The sequence below is a fragment of the Salvelinus namaycush genome, chromosome 32 (assembly GCF_016432855.1).
Source record: "Salvelinus namaycush isolate Seneca chromosome 32, SaNama_1.0, whole genome shotgun sequence".
Taxonomy (NCBI): domain Eukaryota; kingdom Metazoa; phylum Chordata; class Actinopteri; order Salmoniformes; family Salmonidae; genus Salvelinus; species Salvelinus namaycush.
In genome coordinates this window covers 13,659,245-13,665,260 of record NC_052338.1, presented here as the reverse complement: position 1 = coordinate 13,665,260, position 6,016 = coordinate 13,659,245, and positions in this window count along the sequence as shown.

The following is a 6,016-nucleotide window of genomic DNA, read 5'->3' as shown; positions in this document are numbered from 1 at the left end:
CATGAATACCTTATTTACATAGGTATTCAGACCCTTTGCTATTAAACTCTAAATTGAGCTCAGGTGCATCCTGGTTCCATTGATCATCCTTGAGATGTTTCTACAACTTGATTGGAGTCCAACTGTGGTAAATTCAATTGATTGGACATGATTTGGAAAGGCACACACCTGTCTATATAAGGTCCCACAGTTGACAGTGCATGTCAGAGCAAAAACCAAGCCACGAGGTCTAAGGAATTGTCCGTAGAGCTCAGAGACATGATTGTGCTGAGGCACAGATTTCCTATTTAACCTTTATTTAACTAGGAAAGTCAGTTAAGAACAAATTCTTATTTACAATGACGGCCTACACCAGCCAACCCTGGACGACGCTGAGCCAATTGTGCGCCACCCTATGGGACTCCCAATCACGGCCGGTTGTGATACAGCCTGGATTCGTACCATGGTGTCTGTAGTGACGCCTCTACCACTGAGATGCAGTGCCTTAGACAGCTGTGCCACTCGAGAGCAGATCTGGGGAAGGGCACCAGAAAATGTCTACAGCATTGAAGGTACCCAAGAACACAGTGGCCTCCATTATTCTTAAATGGAAGAAGTTTGGAACCACCAAGACTCTTCCTAGAGCTGGCAGCCCAGCCAAACTGAGCAATCTGGGTAGAAGGGCCTTGGTCAGGGAGCCTTGGTCAGGGAGAGTGACCAAGAACTCGATGGTCACTCTGACAGTGCTCCAGAGTTCCTCTGTGGAGATGGGAGAACCTTCCAGAAGGACAACCATCTCTGCAACACTCCACCAATTAGGCCTTTATGGTAGAGTGGCCAGACGGAAGCCACTCCTCAGTAAAAGGCACATGACAGCCCGCTTGGAGTTTGCCAAAAGGCACCTAAAGGACTCAGAACATGAGAAACAAGATTCTCTGGTCTGATGAAACCAAGATTGAACTCTTTGGCCTGAATGCCAAGTGTCACATCTGGAGGACACCTGGCACCATCCCTTCTGTGAAGCATGGTGGTTGCAGCATCATGCTGTGGGGATGTTTTTCAGCGGCAGGGACTGGGAGACTAGTCAGGATCAAGGGAAAGATGAACGGAGCAAAGTACAGAGAGATCCTTGATGAAAACCTGCTGCAGAGCGCTCAGGACCTCAGACTGGGGCGAAGGTTCACCTTCCAACAGGACAACATCCCCAAGCCCATAGCCAAGACAACGCAGAAGTGGCTTTGGGACAAGTCTCTGAATGTCCTTGAGTGACCCAGCCAGAACTCAGACTTGAGCCCAATTGAACATCTCTGGAGAGACCTGAAAATAGCTGTACAGCAAAGCTCCCCATCCAACCTGACAGAGCTTGAAGATCTGCAGAGAAGAATGGGAGAAACTCCCTAAATACAGGTGTGCCAAGATTGTAGCGTCATACCCAAGAAGACTCAAGGCTGTAATCGCTGCCAAAGGTGCTTCAACAAAGTACTGAGTAAAGGATCTGAATACAGGGTCTGAATACTTATGTAAATGTAATATTTCAGTTGTGTATTTTTAATACATTTGCAAACATTTCTAAAAACCTGTTTTTGCTTGGTCATTATGGGGTATTGTATGTAGATTGATGAGGGAAAAAAACAATTGAATCCATTTTAGAATATGGCTGTAACGTAACAAAATGTGGAAAAAGTCAAGGGGTCTGAATACTTTGCGAATGCACTGTATATACGCTGAGACAGTTTCCTGTTCCCCAAAGTCAGATTTAAAATGGTGGCCACCATTAGAGAAGGTGGGAATATTTTTATACAATCAACATCACAGATAACAATATTATTTGGGAGCCTTTTATCTACAGTATGTCTGCCTATCACAGCAGTAAACGTGCAATGGTCTCTTTCTCTAAATGTGAAACAAATAAATATAGCATTTATTAGTATAGCATTGGATTTTGTAAGACAATGATGAATAGATGTGTTGATACAAGAATCTACATTTTTTACAGAATCAAATGGGTGGGTCAAATTGTAATTGAGCTTCAAATTCAATGTTTCAAACTGGCTGCCCAGTGGGATGGTCTATATGTCCTTGTCATTTTATTTTTCTGCTTTTTACAATTCATTATTATCTCAATCTATGGACGTGGCCACATTTTCCTTGACAACATAATACCAAAAGCCCATTGTACAAGGCTGAAACCCAGTAACTATACGTATTTTGTTGAAACAGCTGTCCACTTCATCTTTGACAAGGACTGGTGATAAGCTCTCATGCTCTTCTTTACCTATAATGCCATTTTGGGGTGTTTAAAGCGGTGACTGCCTTAAATGGCTAATGAGGATTATTAATCCTCTCATGTCATGTGTTGGGATTATATGAAGGGAAAACAATAGTACAGGAGTGAGAGGATTAACTTTTTGCATCAAGACTGTGTTCAGAGAATCAGATTGATTTCAAAGCTTTGGGAGGATCGAGACTGTGAGCAGCTGGTAGGGGAGAGAAACATCTAGAGAGTGATAGTGAGAGGGAGGAGGAAAGCAAAGGAAGTGAGACAGGACATGATACAATGCACAGACAGAATGGAAGAGATAAATTGAAAAAAGGGGAGATAGAACTTGAGAGAGAGAGAGGAGAGAGTGAGGAGAGAGAGAGAGTGAGCGGGAGAGAGAGAGTGAGCGGAGAGCCTTCTTCAGGGAATTCCTTCCTGACAACAGGGTGGCAGACAAAATGATTAAAGAGCCACTGGGTGACCCATTAGCCTAAGAGGTGCCTGCCAAAAGCAGCAAGAGAGAGGATGAAACTGGGAACAGCAATGACAACACATCCATCTATTTAGAAAAACACTGTCGCTGTAAATATACCCACCAGATATGCTATATTTTAGTCAGTAACGTCCACACGGTTGCACATGTGGGGTCAGAGATGGGGACAAGACTCACTTTAACACATATTGGTCCTAAAATGCAAAACCTGCTTTCCTGGCGTCCCAGTACTTTACCCTAGCGATTCCCTCACACCATAAAACACTCCTAATGGCTGCACTGGGGTGCCATCCCACTTCTCACATGAAGGTGACAAATTCAAGGGGGTAGTCTGACCACGACCTGAACCAGAGGCCTTGTGACTGTCAGTCCCAACAGTCCAACGTCCCCTTGACAAGTTCATTGTGTAGCTTGGGTAAAAGATTGAAAGGAATGTGAGTCTTATTTAGTTATTTCTTGCTTTTCTAAAGTCTACCAACCTTGCCACCAGGCATACCAGCTAAAATAGATTGACAAGCTAGCTACTCTAACTTGATATATAGCCTGCAACGGCTTCTTGGTAGCAGGTTATGAGAGATTGGGAACCTATCTGGGCTAGCTAACGCCAACTTCATAAAATTGCTGTGGCTTGTAGTATTACAGAGAAAAAAATTAATATTTTTACCAACTTGTGGGGACACGTGCCACTGGGCATGACGCCTCTGCATGCCAAAAAATCTAAATCTACAGGCACTATATATGCTAATTATGTTGTGCAGGCATGATTATTTTAATGGTCAAGGAAATATGTATTTGTTAAGGGAAATAGTAAACCCGTTGAACATTAGCAACAAATGGCGCCATCTGAGACAAGGTCGTCATAGATGGAGGCAAAGCATGCACATGTCTTGGCTTGCCAAAAGTAGCGCGGCTTTAATTCGACCTCAATATGATGGTCCATCTGAGATCTTTGCAAGGTCACACATGTACGTTTATTATGTCAGAAATTGTCTGCCAATAACTTGCATTACGGACGGTTGGCATTCAGTCGACATGGAATCCCCCTCACCAACACAATCACGATGAATCGCCTTCGTGAAGGACAATTGCAAAATGATAACACATTTGTCAAAACACAAGGCAATACGACTGCGAAAATTAAGATAGTATGGTAGTAATATAATTTATTTTGGGGTAGCCAAAAATTCAATATTTAACTCAGTACAACAAAAGCAGCAACAAAAGCAGCGCGTCTTTTACAAATGGCTTAAAGCAATTAGCTCAATTGTTGATCTAAATTCAATATTCAACATATTATTTTCGGTCAAATAAATTATTTAAAACCGAACGCAGTTCCAATCTCATTATTTGAAGATACATGGCATTGTCGTGACTGCATTTTTACGCAGGGCTGCGGGATGATGTGGATATAATGTTAGACAGGATACTGTCATGTTAAATAGGCAATAAGAAATATCAACAATTTGAGTCTGAATCGACGCATAAATAGATAGGCTACATTTCAATAAAACGCAAGATGATTTTCACACCCTAAATCGTGGCCCGTGCGCAATATATTTTGGGATGCACGCACATCCAGATAACAACGGGGTAACGTTAGGCTTATGTAGGCTAATTATAACTAATTTGTTGAGTTTCATTTTAGTAAAGGTAACAGGATCATCTCACCGTAATTATGGATTTGGCTTTCACTATATCCCCAGCTTGAATTGTGTCCACAGGATGACAGTACGTTTGATGCTGCTGCTGCTTCTCAAACGTGGATAGGCTCCCCGTAACCCAACTGACTGAAGAGGAAGCGTGAAGCGAGAACCAAGAAGCACCACCTCAGTGGGTACCAAACGTAGCATCGTGGATCCCCTCCCCCCCATCGAACATTTCTGGTCCTCGGCATAAATAGACCATTCACGCACCTTGCCACGGTCTATCTTATTGGTGCTATAGTGGTTCTCACGTGAATCATTTATCTTAACCCGTATTTCAAACAATTTGAAAGTATTAACATCCATTTTGTTTAGATGTTGCCTACCACACCCTCTCATCATCCCACACACCCAACACTATTCGAATCATGTGTAGCCTACATGTGAAAGCAAGCAACCATCACGTGTAGCCTATTTATATTCATAACATGATGGTATGTTTGTTTCAAATCGACTAATGTATGCTAGGCTTTAGCTGTATTATGTCTACATACTCTAAATTAAAATGATCTTTACCACGCATGCAAACATGTATAGCCTATACTAGGAATTGCCTCCCTTTTAGTGATAGCCTACACCCAAGGTACCAATATTTGTATTACTCTGCTCCAATTCAATGTTCGCGTAGAACAGCTTCGATATGAGCTGTAAAAAATATATATATATCGTTGAAACATGACTCATAGTTATCCCTAATCAACAGGCGATATCTGAAACAATGTTTTCCATGTAACTGGACATGTCTCCCTGAGCTGAATATCAAAGTGCCACCCCCATAATTCTCTACCCCCCCCCACCTGCTCCTGTTTCTATGCCAACCACTGGTCCATTCCATATAATGACATCATAGACAAGATGCTGAAGAAGCCAGTAAGCTTAATAATTAAGCTTAAATTATTTAATACCCATGACTTGCCTGCACAGCTCAGTTAGGCAGAGAATATCAGTTATTCTACCGCTAAGAAAATAGCTAACATATTTTTAAGGGGGGTTTAATTTACCAATCTAATATTGTGTTTTAAGCATCTTCGTTTGCATGTGTTAAACCTCATAAGAACTGCTTAATAATTCAAATGTAAATATCATAGGTCAGGATGAGTACAATAAGTCTCATTCATAATGTAAGGGAACATTATCCACCTAAAAAAACAGAGAAACACTTTTTTCACACCACTTTGATAAAGCTACCACTGGAATGTTCTTTTTGTAGCAGGTTAGGAGACTGAGGTTAAGGTTAGGAAAAGAGTTAGAGTTAGCAACAAAAAAAAAGCTCTCTTAACCTGCTATGAAAATTACTTCCGGTCGTAGCTTTATCGAAGTGGCGTGAAATGAGTGCATACCTAAAAAAACAGATACCCTGAAACCGGAAGTAACCCCTGGAAGATTCTCACGACCAGAAGACATTTTCCCTCAACCTTGTTTTGTTGTTGTTGACCTAGGTTTGGGCTGACACACTTAATATCCTGTCTCCATGGTCAAGCTAGATTGGGTCCAGCCACAAAGAACTTTGTGTCCATTTCTGATGATTCTAAAGACACATTTTCAGCCGATTTCAGTCCCCGTTTTCAACTGGGGCTTGGT